Below are 16,162 nucleotides of genomic sequence, written 5' to 3' on the forward strand. Positions count from 1 at the left end.
ATCTTGACTTGTAGGTCTTCAGAGTAACCGCTGACCACTACATAAAGAAACATATCTGACCAAAGTTGACAGCAACATTGATATGTGGGCATAAATATGGTTAGTTTGAAGGCAACTTGATGGGCATATCCTGTCCATTTGGCAAAATAATCACAGAAGGACCTATCACCTTCCCAGCCAGGAGGTTTTGTTCAGGTTTATGGTAGCAGATGTAAATTTCCTCCTGTGGAACAGGCATCAAATGTAATCAGAAAGCAGATATGTGGTGGCTTTAATGAGAATGGTCCCCATAGTTCATGTTTGAATGCTTGCCCCCAGTTGGTAGAATTGTTTGGGAAGGATTAATAGCAAAGCTACTCTACTACTCTAGTTCGTAAGCTATCTATCTATCTATCTATCTATCTATCTATCTATCTATCTATCTATCTATCTATCATCTCTAATTCTCTTCTTGCTTTGTGGCTGTTGTCTCAACATGCAAGTTCTTAGCTACTGCTCCGGTGCTATGCCTGCCTGCTGCTATGTTTCCTGCCATAATGGCCACAGAGTCACCCTCTGAAACTATAAGCAAGCCCCCTATTAAGTGCTTTCTTTTATAAGTTGCCTTGGTTATAGTGTCTCTTCACAGCAATAGAAAGGTAACTAGGGCAGTTGGCTGCCCCATAGCAGACTTGCCATTACTGTACCAGTCAACTTACTTTGCATGCCAGGCAGTATTATTGCACACAGGGTCCACAGCTGAGCAGAACCGTCGATGACCACCCTCCCATAGCAGCCTGCATGATGCTTCTGATACCATGACATTTAGCCAGCAGGTAGAATGCTTCTAGCCAAGTTCTAGCTTGATTTTTCTATGTCCTGAGGCAGAGATATGTGGCATATTCAGCCTAAATAGGGTCTTACCATCAAGATTTGCTGGGCATCCAAGAGCAGTGGCAATAGCTTATATTATTTTGGCCTCATGAGCCTCCCTGACCAACAACTCTTTGGAAAGAAGTCCACCTCAACACTGGTATTTTTTATTTAGTAATCTAGGGTTTCAGAATCGGAGAAATGGCTTAGTAGTTAAGAGCACATACTATTCTTAGAGAGGACCTGAATTTGGTTCTAAGCACTCATATCAGAAAGCTCACAACTGCCTAACTTTGGCTCCGGACAGCTTGATGCCTCTGACCTCCCTGGCACCTGGACTCAGGTGACATACCCCCCCCCCCACCATGTACTTAAAAATAAAATAAATCTTATAAAATCCTATGGCTTTTTGGGACAGGATACTTCCTTTCAAACACTTCTAAGTTTTTATTTCCTTGTGATATATTATTTATGATTTATTAAAGTTCACCCGAGAGTACAGAAAACAAAGCTAGTCACAAGTCATAGAGCCGGGAAATTGTAATACACACCTTTAATCCCAAGACTCAAGAGACAAGCAGATCGATCTCTGTTAGCTCAAGGCCACCCAGAGCTACATGAAATTGATCCAGTCCTAAAGAGAAACAGCTTACACACAGGAAATCTCAGCACTTTGGATCCCACGTCTTTGATCACAATAATAGGAAGTATAAAAGGAAAAAGCAAAGGGCATCAGGTGGAGATTTATTTTCCAGACACACCAAGGAGGGGCCTCTCAGTCTGAGGTAGAGGTGAAAACTGATGGTTGGCTACTTTGCTTCTCTGATCTTCAGCTTGAAGCTTGAACCACAATATCTGTCTCTGGGTCTTTTATTATTCGTGTTACATTTCCTTATGGCTTTCTCATGCGTACTTGTTAGCATGCAGGTCTAAATTATCAAGACTTTAAAAAAAAAATTGAGACAAGATCTCACTTTGTAGCCTTACCTGGATTAGAAATCATTATGTAGACCAGACTGGCATTGAACTCAGAGGGATCTGCCTGCCTTTTTCTCCTGAGTGTTGGGATTAAAGATGTACACCGCCGTGCCCAGCAATAGTAAGATTCTTAAAACCACAATCATAATCCTATTATCTACAATTTGCTTAATAATAAATCTTTTGCTGAAATAGGCTAAGCCAAGGGAGGTCAATTTATTGTGAAAACTTACAGTTTACATTTTAAATGTCTCCAGTGCAATATTTAATTAGTAACATGTCTCTTGGCTTTAATCCATTTATGTCTCTTCATAATAATAACATAAAGAGTACTTCTGTTCTACTGATTGCTTTCTTACAAATGACTCAACAGATTTTTAAAAGACACCCCAGTCTATGAAAGAAAAATGATGTACTGATGACTATAACAGTAAAATATGTCTGGCATTATGCAAAAAACCCTTCTGTTTGCCTCCCAGGAGAGGATTAAAAGATACAACAAAACAAAAACTTTTTTGGCTGAATCTGTGAATATACCTACCTGCACTGCTAGTGTCTAATCTCAGCAGTAATCTTAGGCTTCAGTATTCTTACTTTCCTTATCACAACCTTCAGTCTGCTAGTTTTAATATAATAAATTGTTAATTCTTAAGAATTTCATACATTCATATAATATAATTTTATCATAATTATTCTCCACTCCTCCCATGATTCCTTTAAGATCCATATCTTACCCCTCATCTCTATCCCCAAAGTTTGTGCTTTCTTCCTTTTTAAAAAAAAAAAAAAAAAAAAAAAAAACCACACATACACCAAGGCTAATTTGTACTGCCTAGGTACTCATGAGTCAGGAGCCACCCACTGGAGAGTGATCAACCTGTCAGAAGCTGTCCCTTAAAGAAAACTGAGTCTCCTTCTTCCAGAAATCATTGGCTATCAATAGCTCCTCAGCAGGAGATGGGGGTTTATAAGCCCCTCCTTCCCTCCATACTGGAATGCCAACTGGTTTGATCTTGACTGTGGTAGCAAGATATACCATAGATGCAATAGTGGCATGAATGTTACGAGAATAACCCACCACTTTCTACTTAGACTTAAGACATATGCCACAGGAAGAAACACATACCTGGAACTATAAGTCTGGCCAAGAACACACGAGTTGGGAGCTCCTTGGCCTCAGGAGTGATCCTACTTCTATGATTCTGCTAACAGGAATAGCATTAAGCTATCCTTTAAATTCTTATCTTTAGGCCCAAATAATAGTACATTTCTCAGACCTCAATAGAGAAGTTTTTCTTTGTTTCTTTCTTTTCTTTTCTTTTCTTTTCTTTTCTTTTCTTTTCTTTTCTTTTCTTTCTTTCTTTCTTTCTTTTCTCTTCTCTTCTTTTCTTTTTTTTTCTTTTTCTTTTTTTTTGCAGTAGACAGATGTCAATAAAGAAACTCAGCTGGTCAAAGTGCAGCTCCTTCCCCAATTTTAAGAGGAAAAAGTAATGCTTCCCTTCTCTCATGATATATAAAATCCTTGAATACAGTTACTGATTCCATTCAACAATCATTTTGAGTCTTAAGCTTTGTATGTTTTCCATGATGGGACCGACAAGTGACTTGTGACTTGTTTGAGATACATTAAACATCTAGATTGCCCTTTTTGGTTTCCAGTAGAGAATGTATCATGTAGATATATGGGAGTCATGAAGCTGGTTTGGCCAGCATGGGCCAGCAAAGAGGCTTTTGTTAAAGCAAGAACAGCCTAGATACTATGGGACAAGCATAATAGGAACAGACATACCTACCCCAAAGAATCTGGAGTTTACACATTGGGGACAGACAGATACATGTTATATCTAAGGAAACACAGGAACAGATCCCTGAAAGCAGCCAGACAAGCACTCATATACAGAATTGACAGGTGAGGCAGACTCATGGACCTTGTCTACATATAGAGGTCTAAGAGTTAAGGAGGAATCAAACTGTGCTGGTGAGGGATGATGGGAAATGTTTTTGTTAGTTTGTGTATTAAGTTAAACAAGGAAGAGGTCTATGGGTGGAGCTCACTTCTGATTAAAGACAAGATTCTATGTCAGGGTTCATTTACACAGATTTTTATCTCCCCCTTAAAGTTTGTCCAAATCACCCTTTTTTTTTCTGCTCTGGTCTGGATGTGGTGTGTTCTCTTCTGTAGAGATGCTGAAGGGACAGAACATTCAGAGGTGAGGTTTTGTGGAAGATGTCCAGGTGAGGGGGCACTGCCCTTGGGAAAGGACTGATACTTGTCTCTCAGATTAGATGAGTTCTCCAAAGGATGAGTTGTTATAAAGCAAGATCAGCTGTGTTGACAACTTCTCTGGCTTCCTGTCTCATCACGTGATGTATTCTGCATATATTTCCACCATCATGATGCCACTTACTGTGAGACTCTTACCAGGGCCAAGCAGATGTCAGTGCCATGATCTAGAGTGCCCACAGCTATCATCTAACACATGCCATTTCTTTGTGAAGTACCCAGACTCAGATATTTTGTTAGAGAAACAAAAAATACACTAATACTCTCCCCTTTTCAAATTTCCTATGAAATGGAGGAAAATAGGTAAGTGAATAAAATATTTATGTGTTTATAGACTGAAAATAGTTAACATGCTATTCAAAATCTCAGAATGGATCTTCCATGAATTACACTGATGAGGGGAAATTAGCAGAATAAATAACAAAATTATACAATTGCCCATGTAAACTCATTTTATTAGAGTCCTATGTGATATAGTAATTTGAAAAATAAAGGAATCATTCAAAAACAATTACAGGAAAATAGTGTCTTAATGAGCAAAGTAATCTATTCAAAGAATAAAAAGAAAAAGCCCAGATTTATTGGCTGACATAATAAGCTACCAATTTATGTTACAAAATGAACTCATATGAAGCAAAGGTGGTATGAGTAGTAAGGGCTTGCTACCATATATTCTCTTCAACCAGTGACTGGAAAAAACACTAAATTGAAGAAATATGACATCTGTGAGTCAGCAAGTCCCACCAAGTCCTGAGACTTCAGTTTCTCAGTCGGCAAACACTACTGATACACAGTGGGTAAAGAATGGGACACAGTGAGTTACTCACCCAAGATGGAAACAACTCAGATTAACAGTGCATTCCTGTGACCCCTGGAACTCTCGCTAGGTTCATCTGGCCCAAGCTTCCCCCGTTCCTATTCTTCCATCGCCACCCACCGCTGTCTCTATTTGATTTGTCAGAAGACATCATCCTCAAAATTCTTCTGGAAATATACACTCACGATATAATGTTTAATGAGCTACATTTAAAACCTTTTACATTCTTGGTAAATCAGACATCTGATTAAGAGTATTACTGTATTCTCTGTCTGGCCTTGAAGTTGGAGTCTTTCTGCCTCAGTGAACTAAGTGCTAAGATTTTAGGTGTGGTACATTATTTGTGGCCTTAAGAGGCTTTTTTTTTTTTTTTTGCATAAATTTTTGTTAATCAGTACACTCAATCATCTTACATGATTACCCTTTCCTTTGAGAAAGCCTTACTTCTGGAATGGATGGATCAGAGCCACAGATAATTCATGTATTACACACACACACAAGCATGAGAAAACAAGGCTGTGTATGTGTGGTACTTTCCAAAGGTCAAAGAGAAAACACCCATCCATGAGGCTGAGCATGTTACTGGGGTTAGCAGCCAGCAGCTGGGGTGGAGGAACTGTTGCAATGAGGCACAGCATTGCAAAAACAAGCCATGTTCACACTATGACTGGGTGGAGTGAAAAATCTTTTCGAGAGTATGTAATTTCTGAGTTCTTTTTGTGCCCTGGGAAGACTATCACATTGTTGATGAGAACAGTACTTACTCAGAGTAATTATACTATTTTCATTTCCTGGAGAAAGGAGGGTGTGCTGGAGGAGAAGCATGTCCAGGCTAAAACCCTACATTTCTTAGTGACAGTGGCATTTTCCTAATGCTCAAGTACCTTCTAGCTAGTAGGGTTCAAATACAAGCTTCAGGTTTTCAGCCCCAACACTTCCTTTTTTTCCACATAAATAAACTTCAATCATAAATATTTGAAAAATCTAAAGTAGTGTGTTATATATGTTCAACAGAACATATACATACATTCACCACACATATTTAATTCAGTTGGAATTCGGTCTTCATTGTCCTTTACTTAGCAGACCCAGCCGTGATTTTGAACCAAATCAGGGCAGCCATTATCCCACTTGTCTTTTGAGGGGCTAGTTCAAGCCCCTCTGGTATTTCCATGCAAATGGCTTCCACTCACTATTTCTGCCACACCCTCCCCCTGTGCAATACCCCAGCTTTGATGAGTGACCATTTGTCACTCATTTGGTCTGATTTAGAAGCTGGTTTGGTGCTTTTCTCTTCCGTTTTCCCACCCAGTGAGTCAGAAAACCCCCTGAGTTTTCCTGTGAAGGGCTTCTCCTTTCCTTTTTTTCCTCCTGCCTGGCCATAGCTGAAGGCTTTATCTCTCTGCTCCTCTAGTTTCTGGTCACCTTGACTTCTTGTTCTCACTGACACCATAGACACTGATTTCAAATGCTGTTGTGAGCTTGTCACTTTCCTGCTTAAACACTTCCCATGGCTAACCATAATGCAATGGATGATCCAGTGCCCAGCATCTCTCCAGAATCTTTCTGGAATTTCTGGTACACTCCTCTCAAGGATCAGCTCTTGCTATTCAGGGCCCTTGATGCCCTGTGAATAGACTTTATACCACTCGTTGTCTCTGTGTATACATTCCCTATAAGTAATATCCTCTGTTTATGCTTCCTTCATAAGATTCTAGTTATTTGAAGTTCAGCTTTCATGCTGACTACTTAATGGTGTCAATATGACTACCAGACATTTGCTATCCATTGTCCTCTGCATAGGTCAATTCTGGCTCCAGTGACGACCTTGAGAAGGCACTGAACCTCCCCATGCTTCAGTTTCCTCATCAGCACACTGAAAGAATACTAGTATATATCTCAGAGAGTTGCTGTGGCATTTAAGGAAGATTGCCGCCATGCAGCTTGACTGGTACTGCCAAGGGATTTACTTCTTTTCTAAACCAACCAGAAACCATCAGTTTTTACAAGTAATAGATGACTCGACTGTCATTTAATAAATAAAATGGGTTACTGTCACTCAGCATTCAAGAGGCTACGACAGGCAATTGCAGGACAGCTTGAGCTATATGGCTATACCCTGTCTCCACTGCTGTGAAGGAACAAACAAATAGACCAACAGGCTAAGTATGGAGGTTTGTATCTCCAAATCCCAGTAATCAGGAGGCAGAAACAAAAGTTCAAAGCCAGTCTGGGTCTGCTTAGTGAGACCTTGTCTCAAAAATACAAAACAACAATAAAACCAACCAACAAAAATTTTCAAAGAAAGAAAATCTACCTTACTTGTTCACATAGTATGTCTAACTCGTTTTAACTCCATGGACAGGCACATTTTACTAAAAAACAAAAATGAAATAGCTTTGGGTTGAAAAGATTCTTCAGTGGTTAAGAACATCTGTTTTTTTTTTTTTTTTTTTTTTTTTTTTTTTACAGAGGTCCTAGGTTTGATTCCCAGCACCATATGACCATCCATTGCTCCAGTTCCAGGAATATGGTGCCTTCTTCTGACTTCTGTGGGCACCAAGCACACATGTGTACACAATCATACTTGCAGGCAAAACACTCATACATAAATAAACAAATCTTAAAAAAAAAGTTGCACTAGTATTTATCCCTAGTTCACGGACTTTGGGAGCCCATTCCCTATGGAGGGATACCCTGTCAGCCTAGACACATAGGGGAGGGCCTAGGTCCTGCCCCAAATGATGAAACAGTTTTTGATGGTCCCCCATGGGAGGCCTCACCCTCCTTGGGTAGTGGATGGGGGTGGGATGGGTTGGTGGGGGGCATGGGAGGACAGGAGGGAGAGGGAACTGGGATTGGTATGTAAAAATAAGATTGTTTTTAATTTAAAGAAAAAAAAAAAGCCAAAGTAGCTTAATGAAATAGCAACAGACTGGCCCTACACTGTCCTTCCATTCACTGTGTAGCCTAGACAGGCATTCTGGACTTTGCCTTCCTCCTGTCTCGGCTTCTTGGTGCTGAGATCACAGATGTGTGCCATCATGCTTAGCTCAAATTCTCCTTTGTCATATGTAAATATTTCTTACATACATATATGTAAAAATTTTGAACAAAAGAATTTTGATACCTCTACAATAAAAATATTCATAAACTACTTCATACCTCAATTGAAATATGTAATTTTGTTTTGACAATGTTTCATGTAGCCCAGGCTGGCCTGAAACATGACATGTAGCCAATGCACATCTGACCCTCTTTGCCTCCACCTCTCAGGTGCTAGGATTACCAGTGTGCTTGGCCTATGTGATGCTAGGGATCAAACCCAGGGCTACACACATGGAGCCATGCCCTCTACTAAATAACTACAATGCCAGTCTGATTTTTTTCCTATAAGAAAATTAAAAGAAAAAAAAGTGTTTTTCATTTAGTTTATTTTGGGAGATGGTGGTGTGGAAAAAGTGATCCTAGCAATTTCTGCATGAAATCAAAACGTTGTCAAGATTTTTCTCTTGTGGCCACCACATTTTGGCTTTATAAAGAAATATACTTAATAGCAGCAAGGACCAGCATAGCAAACACCCAATTCAGAAAGGAATCTACCTGCTTTCTGGTATCAGGTTACCTACAGGGATCTGGAGGTGTCCTAAGCTAACTTAAGGGGTCCCAAAGTGCAACTATTCCTTGTGCTTTTAGCTTGGTGGAGTCTTCACTTGGAATGAGGTGATCAAACTGGTAATGGGGTGACTGTATAAAGGGACTTGGAGAGGACGTATAAAAAGGACTTCACAGTAACGAGCTACAACTCTGAAGGTTAGAATTGGTTTTCCATGTTTCTTTTGAGTAGTTGTGATTTATCTGCCAAGGAGAAAAGCCCACTGTTGATGCTTTGCATCGCTGCAGGATGGTGAGAAAAATATCCCTAGTCCCTCTGCCTGCCTGACAAGGAGAAAATTAATATCTGGTAATGATTAGCGGCTCTCTTTTGCTGCCTGGACTTTCTTCTGGTACCTTCCATGGTCCCATGTATTAACGCTGCCCTCATGCCCCTGGCAGAACTTCGTATTTTCCCTCACTTTACAAAAGAGAAAACTGAGGTACCCAATGTTTAAGCAAGATTGTACAGTCTACCAATCAACAAATATATATTACATGGAGAAGCTTAATCCTGTAAGATTTCCTGTGTGGGCTTCTGTAACTGGAATTATCCTTGGCTTATACCAAGGATTAAGTATTTAGAATTTATTTACATGCCATCTTTTCATTTTGAACATGGTCAAAGAAAATGCTTAATACTGTTAGACTTTTTTTTAACATTACAGGTGAGAGTACTTTGAGTGTATAATTAGTTTGTCAGAGGTGAAATAGAATTAGTAAGAAACAAGATTTAAAAATCTGAAGCTCTTTTACCAATAATTTTCTTTCCTTTTTTTTTTTATTATTTTTAAAATTAGCCAGCTGGTACTAGCTTTTTAAGGAACATAATAAGAACTATTACAAAGGCAGGTTACAAAGCAGGAAAAGTTTTTACAAAACGACTTCCATGAAATTGAGTATGGCATCACATGCCTGTAATCCCAACACTTGAGAAATGGGAGCAGGTTGTTTATGAGTTTGAGGGCAGCCTGGACTACATAGCAAGTTTCAGACAGTCTCAGCTACATAGTGAGGCCCATTTGAAAAAAAGGTCCTGGTCGGTGTCACACTTGGTTGGTGTCACACTTGGTTGGTCATTCATTGCCACACTTGGTGTGGAATACAAAGTGCAGAACCCAGTCAGACACACATGCTGACAGAATCTTGGAAAACAACTTACACTGTTGAATTTGACCTAATTTCCTCAGTGTAATTTTTGTTTTCAAAATGTACTGAAAGCTCCTCCTGAAGAGGAAGTGGTTCACAGAATAGCGCAGCACGTGGTTTAAGGTTGCTGCAATGTTTAGAGGAGGAGGAAGGAAGCCAAGGTAACATGAAACAGGAAACAGAGATATTGCTAATGTAACAGAGAAGACAAACTACTTCAACTTGACCAAGAACTAAGACAAAGAAATTTCTGGAGCGGGGTGGGGTGGGGGGTTAGGGGGGGTTGAGAGGTGGGGTGGGTGGTTGGGGGGGTTGAGGGGTAGGGTGGGGTGGGGGGTTGAGGGGTGGGGTGGGTGGTTGGGGGGGGTTGAGGGGAGGGGTGGGTGGTTGGGGGGGTTGAGGGGAGGGTGGGTGGTTGGGGGGTTGAGGGGTGGGGTGGGTGGTTGGGGGGTTGAGGGGTGGGGTGGGTGGTTGGGGGGTTGAGGGGAGGAGTGGGTGGTTGGGGGGTTGAGGGGAGGGGTGGGTGGTTGGGGGGTTGAGGGGTGGGGTGGGTGGTTGGGGGGGTTGAGGGGTAGGGTGGGGTGGGTGGTTGGGGGGGTTGAGGGGTGAGGTGGGTGGTTGGGGGGTTGAGGGGTGGGGTGTGTGGTTGGGGGGGTTGAGGGGTGGGGTGGGTGGTTGGGGGGGTTGAGGGGTGGGGTGGGTGGTTGGGGGGGTTGAGGGGTGGGGTGGGTGGTTAGGGGGGGTTGAGGGATGGGGTGGGTGGTTAGGGGGGTTGAGGGGAGGGGTGGGTGGTTGGGGAGGTTGAGGGGTGGGGTGTGTGTTTGGGGGGGTTGAGGGGTGGGGTGGGTGGTTGGGAGGTTGAGGGGTGGGGTGGGTGGTTAGGGGGTTGAGGGGAGGGGTGTGTGGTTGGGGGGGGGTTGAGGGGTAGGGTGGGGTGGGTGGTTGGGGGGGTTGAGGGGTGAGGTGGGTGGTTGGGGAGGTTGAGGGGTGGGGTGGGTGGTTGGGGGGTTGAGGGGTGGGGTGGGTGGTTGGGGGGGTTGAGGGGTAGGGTGTGTGGTTGGGGGGGTTGAGGGGTGGGGTGGGTGGTTGGGGGGTTGAGGGGTGGGGTGGGTGGTTGGGGGGGGTTGAGGGGTGGGGTGTGTGGTTGGGGGGGTTGAGGGGTGGGGTGGGTGGTTGGGGGGTTGAGGGGTGAGGTGGGTGGTTGGGGGAGGTTGAGGGGTGGGGTGGGTGGTTGGGGGGTTGAGGGGTGGGGTGGGTGGTTGGGGGGGTTGAGGGGTAGGGTGTGTGGTTGGGGGGGTTGAGGGGTGGGGTGGGTGGTTGGGGGGTTGAGGGGTGGGGTGTGTGGTTGGGGGGTTGAGGGGTAGGGTGTGTGGTTGGGGGGGTTGAGGGGTAGGGTGTGTGGTTGGGGGGGTTGAGGGAGGGGTGGGTGGTTGGGGGGGGTTGAGGGGTGGGGTGTGTGGTTGGGGGGGGTTGAGGGGTGGGGTGTGTGGTTGGGGGGTTGAGGGGTAGGGTGTGTGGTTGGGGGGGGTTGAGGGGTGGGGTGTGTGGTTGGGGGGGTTGAGGGGTGGGGTGGGTGGTTGGGGGGTTGAGGGGTGGGGTGGGTGGTTGGGGGTTGAGGGGTGGGGTGGGTGGTTGGGGGGTTGAGGGGAAGGGTGGGTGGTTGGGGGGTTGAGGAGTGGGGTGGGGGGTTGGGGGGGTTGAGGGGAGGGGTGGGTGGTTGGGGGGTTGAGGAGTGGGGTGGGTGGTTGGGGGGGTTGAGGGGTGGGGTGTGTGGTTGGGGGGTTGAGGGGTGGGGTGGGTGGTTGGGGGGGTTGAGGGGTGGGGTGTGTGGTTGGGGGGTTGAGGGGTGGGGTGGGTGGTTGGGGAGGTTGAGGGGTAGGGTGTGTGGTTGGGGGGTTGAGGGGTGGGGTGGGTGGTTGGGGGGTTGAGGGGTGGGGTGGGATGGGGGTTGAGGGGAGGGGTGGGTGGTTGGGGGGGTTGAGGAGTGGGGTGGGTGGTTGGGGGGGTTGAGGGGGAGGGGTGGTTGGTTGGGGGGTTGAGGAGTGGGGTGGGTGGTTGGGGGGGTTGAGGGGTAGGGTGGGGTGGGTGGTTGGGGGGGGTTGAGGGGTAGGGTGTGTGGTTGGGGGGGTTGAGGAGTGGGGTGGGTGGTTGGGGGGGTTGAGGGGAGGGGTGGGTGGTTGGGGGGGTTGAGGAGTGGGGTGGGTGGTTGGGGGGGTTGAGGGGTGGGGTGGGTGGTTGGGGGGGGGTGGGGTGGGGGGTTGGGGAGGTTGAGGGGTGGGGTGGGTGGTTGGGGGGGTTGAGGGGTGGGGTGGGTGGTTGGGGGGTTGAGGGGTGGGGTGGGATGGGGGTTGAGGGGAAGGGTGGGTGGTTGGGGGGGTTGAGGAGTGGGGTGGGTAGTGTGGGGGGTTGAGGAGTGGGGTGGGTGGTTGGGGGGTTGAGGGGAGGGGTGGTTGGTGTGGGGGGGTTGAGGAGTGGGGTGGGTGGTTGGGGGGTTGAGGGGTAGAGTGGGGTGGGTGGTTGGGGGTTTGGGGGGTAGAGTGGGGGTGGGTGGTTGGGGGGGTTGAGGGTGGGGGTGTGGTTGGGGGGTTGAGGGGAGGGGTGGGTGGTTGGGGGGGTTGAGGGGTGGGGTGTGTGGTTGGGGGGTTGAGGAGTGGGGTGGGTGGTGGGGGGGTTGAGGGGTGGGGTGTGGGTTGGGGGGGGTTGAGGAGTGGGGTGTGTGGTTGGGGGGTTGAGGGGTGGGGTGGGATGGGGGTTGAGGGGTGGGGTGTGTGGTTGGGGGGGTTGAGGGGGGGGTGGGTGGTTGGGGGGTTGAGGGGTGGGGTGTGTGGTTGGGGGGGGTTGAGGGTGGGGTGGGTGGTGGGGGGTTGAGGGGTGGGGTGTGTGGTTGGGGGGGTTGAGGGGTGGGGTGTGTGGTTGGGGGGGTTGAGGGGTAGAGTGGGGTGGGGGGTTGACCTGCTTTACACTACATGCTGGAGACAGTGAAAACCTTAGGAAGCTACTGAGATTGGGGGACACTTACTGTGGTCATGAGACAACACAGACTCACTACACCTGTCACAGGGGAAACTCATGTGGACACTGCATCGTACTTCTGTGTGCAGTCATGGACCAAGAACATCCAACAGCTTTCTTTCATGATTATGTCACCGGACAGTGAGATGACAAAACATTTGTAAAGAGAAAGCAACCCTAGAACGGCATTTCAGTAACTTAAACACAGAGAGGCTGCTGCTAAAAGCACTAGACATTGACATGTGTGTTTGCCTGCACATTCATGAACACACAAGTGTGCACAGACACAGAGAAGTGAGATGGGCTGCTATAGTTGTAAAAGGATATATATGTATATGCATACACACACACACACACACACACACACACACACACACACACACACACTTATACAATTCATTCATTCATTTGTTTTTGACCTGGTCTGTTATATAACTCAGGCTCACCTCCTGCCTCTACCATCCCAGTGCTGTGACTTCAGGTGTGACCCATCAGGTCCATGAGGATGACTTTCAAAAGTACTCTTTTCCAAGTTGTCTTGCTTTTGTGTGAATTCAAGAGAGGGAGTGATCAGAGCTGGGCACTCAGCCAAATCAAGCTCCCCAGTGGTAAGGAGAAAGATGACTCAGTCCGGCCCCAAGTACTTGGACACACATCAGAAGTGAAGCTGCACATAGCACAGTGAAACTCAGCCAGTTAGTAGGAGTACCACACCCTCCGGTCCTCTCATCCAAAGGCTTTCCTAGATCTCTGGTAGACAAACTGTAGGCTCATTTCAGTTGGACATTCAGAGTGTGAAAAGAGCTTTCTAAATCTTGGGATGTTTTTAAAGTTCCCTTTATTTCTTCTTGAATGTCTATGTAAGAAATGGGAACTGTTTTGGTTTAGAATCAATTGTGACATAAGACAAAATCGCTAACATAATTTAGAATTTTTTGAGGCACAAATATTTATTGACTGATTTTGTAGATAAAACAAGTATATTGGCTTTCAACAACAAAAACTCCCGTGAATAGTCACCTGCACTTATTGCCTCAGGCTCTGTCTCTGTTTCCTTTTGAATGTACTCCAGTTCAACTTACGTTCCTGTCACGTCACCATGGGTAAAGATTACCAATGACCTTCACTCATGTGGCCACATCAGATGGTTAATTCTAGCATCTTACACAGGGCTTAACATTGTGGGGTGCCCTTTGCATACCCGAGGGTTCCAGACCCATATATTCAACCCATCGCAGAGCGAAGTTAATTTTTAAAGAAACGCATGCCTTCTTCTGAAGCTGTGAAGAACACCGTGAACCACTGCTCTCTTGCTGGGAGGTCGCCTGGTAGTGGTCCTTATGCTTGCAGTGGCACTGGGTCTGCTTTCCCTAGCTCCGCCTCACAGACATCAGCAGGAGCATCCCTGTGGTGAACGCCATGGGCTTCAACCCCATCTTCTATGCTGAAGAGGAGAACTGGGGGCAATGCTATGGAGTCATCTTGACCCAGGCTCTATAACTATGTCATGTTGTCTCCAGAGTTGAGAGGGCTAGCCACTGATGGCTGTGTGGTTCCAGCTGGCCAGTTACCTTAGGCCCGGGGAGGGGACTCTGCCATGTGCAGTGAGAGCAAAGGCTGTGGTCCTCTCATGTCTTGCTCTTTATTAAGAATGCTGGCAGAATAAGAAACCACACAGGAAGTTACAAATGAGGCCTCACTGTGGAGCGATGTGGGGCTTAAGCAATCGTCTTCTCAACTATCAATCATCAAAACTAATTTGGCGCCAGGCATGCGATATATGCTACTAATCTTAAAATTAATCTTAAAAAGCTTGAGGCAGGTGGATTGCTGTGAGTTTGAAGCCAGTCTGAGGAACACAGGGAGTTTGAGACCAGGCTGTACTATGAAACATGATCTTGTCTCAAAAAACAAAAGGATGACAACAACAACAACAAATCACAAAGAACAAACAAACAAAGCAAAGCAAAACCAACCAAACAAACAAAAAACAAAAACCAAGCCAACAGCAAAGAACCTCAAAACAAAGGAATTTTGAGCACCTACATATGAGAAACAATTAAAACGTCTCTATAATCTCTACCACAGATGGCATTTCAAAGCCACTCTCCTAGGAAGACGTATACATTTAAGATGGTAGGAGCTGTTAGTAATCAAAAATTAAGTTACTTGATAGTTAATAGTGTTTTTCATTTAAACATTGATTATGTGTTATGATTTCCTTCTTGCTTGAAATAAATACACGTGTGCAAGCATGAGTGTGTTTGTGTGTGTGTGTGTGTGTGTGTGTGTGTGTGTGTGTGTATGTGTGTGTGTGCTGGCGAGTACTGGAGATGGGATCCTGAATATGCTAAATATCACCGAAACACAACTACAGGCTCTCTCTGTTTACTCTGGTTCTTAATTTCTCACTCATAATTTTTTACTTTGTATTTTTCAGAAGACAACCCCTAACATTGTATCGGATTTACATTCCAGAGAGCTGGACTCCATTCCTGCTAACTTAGCCCCCTCTCCTTCCAGCCTCCTCCACTCGGCTCCTCACCCTCCCTGGCCTCTTAGTTTCTCTGGCCTAGGGCTAGCTCACTTCCCTCCCCACCCCACCAGCTTGCCAGCCCTAGGGTCTCCTGCTGACTCCAGGTGTGGTAACTGCAGTCAGATCCTGAACTAGTGTTAGGTTCTACTAGCTAGTCTCTCTTCCACATACACAGCAATCTAGACAGCACCACCCTGCCCCTTCACCCCACAGATTTTTATCTCTTAACACTCTGCTTATTGGGGCCACCCAGCTGTTCTGGAACACTGTTGCGTGCTCTATGTGTGCTTTGCTGTGTGTCTGGAACATCTGTTCCCACTCACCTAAATAATCGGCCCACTGCCTTTAGGCCTTTGCTTAAAATTGCTTAAACATCCTAGCAGTCCTTCATCACACAGACTTTCCTCTACCCAGCTCAAATCAGCTCTTCCCTATCACCCTTCCCTCTCTGTCACAGTCTGTGTCCCCTCATCACCAAAAATTAAGTCTAATGGAAGTTGACTGTTCTTGTTAGAGTACTGTTATAGTCCCAGTAAATAGAACAATGTAGATTATGAAAGACACTGAGTGAAAAGTTGTTAAATGAGTGAGCTCCCTGAGGGCTAGAGCCCAGGTGCCTTCCTTGTCAGTGTATCCCTGTGGTGATGCACACTGACCACCTCAGTCATGGAAGGACTTTACAAATACATGTTAGAGAAGTTGTCAAGTTAAGGGAGATGACAAAAGAGGAAAAAGAGAAGAAGATACATTTTCTTGTGTTGCTATTTGAGAAAGTGCCCTAATGTGCAGCCCAGGCTGGCTTTGAACCATGATCCCTTTGCTTCTGCCTTTTGGGTGCTGGGATGAATTATAGACCTGTGCTGCTGTTCCTGGCTACTGG

The 16,162-nt window shown here is 45.6% G+C and overlaps 1 protein-coding gene across 1 annotated transcript in view; it reads right to left on the reverse strand.

Annotated features, from left to right (window-relative positions):
- Apbb1ip (amyloid beta precursor protein binding family B member 1 interacting protein) overlaps positions 1 to 16,162 on the reverse strand; it is a 105,635-nt gene that overhangs the window by 59,498 nt on the left and 29,975 nt on the right. The gene's annotated exons all lie outside the window — the stretch shown is intronic.

Source organism: Phodopus roborovskii, unplaced genomic scaffold (assembly GCF_943737965.1).
Source record: "Phodopus roborovskii unplaced genomic scaffold, PHOROB, whole genome shotgun sequence".
Classification (NCBI taxonomy): domain Eukaryota; kingdom Metazoa; phylum Chordata; class Mammalia; order Rodentia; family Cricetidae; genus Phodopus; species Phodopus roborovskii.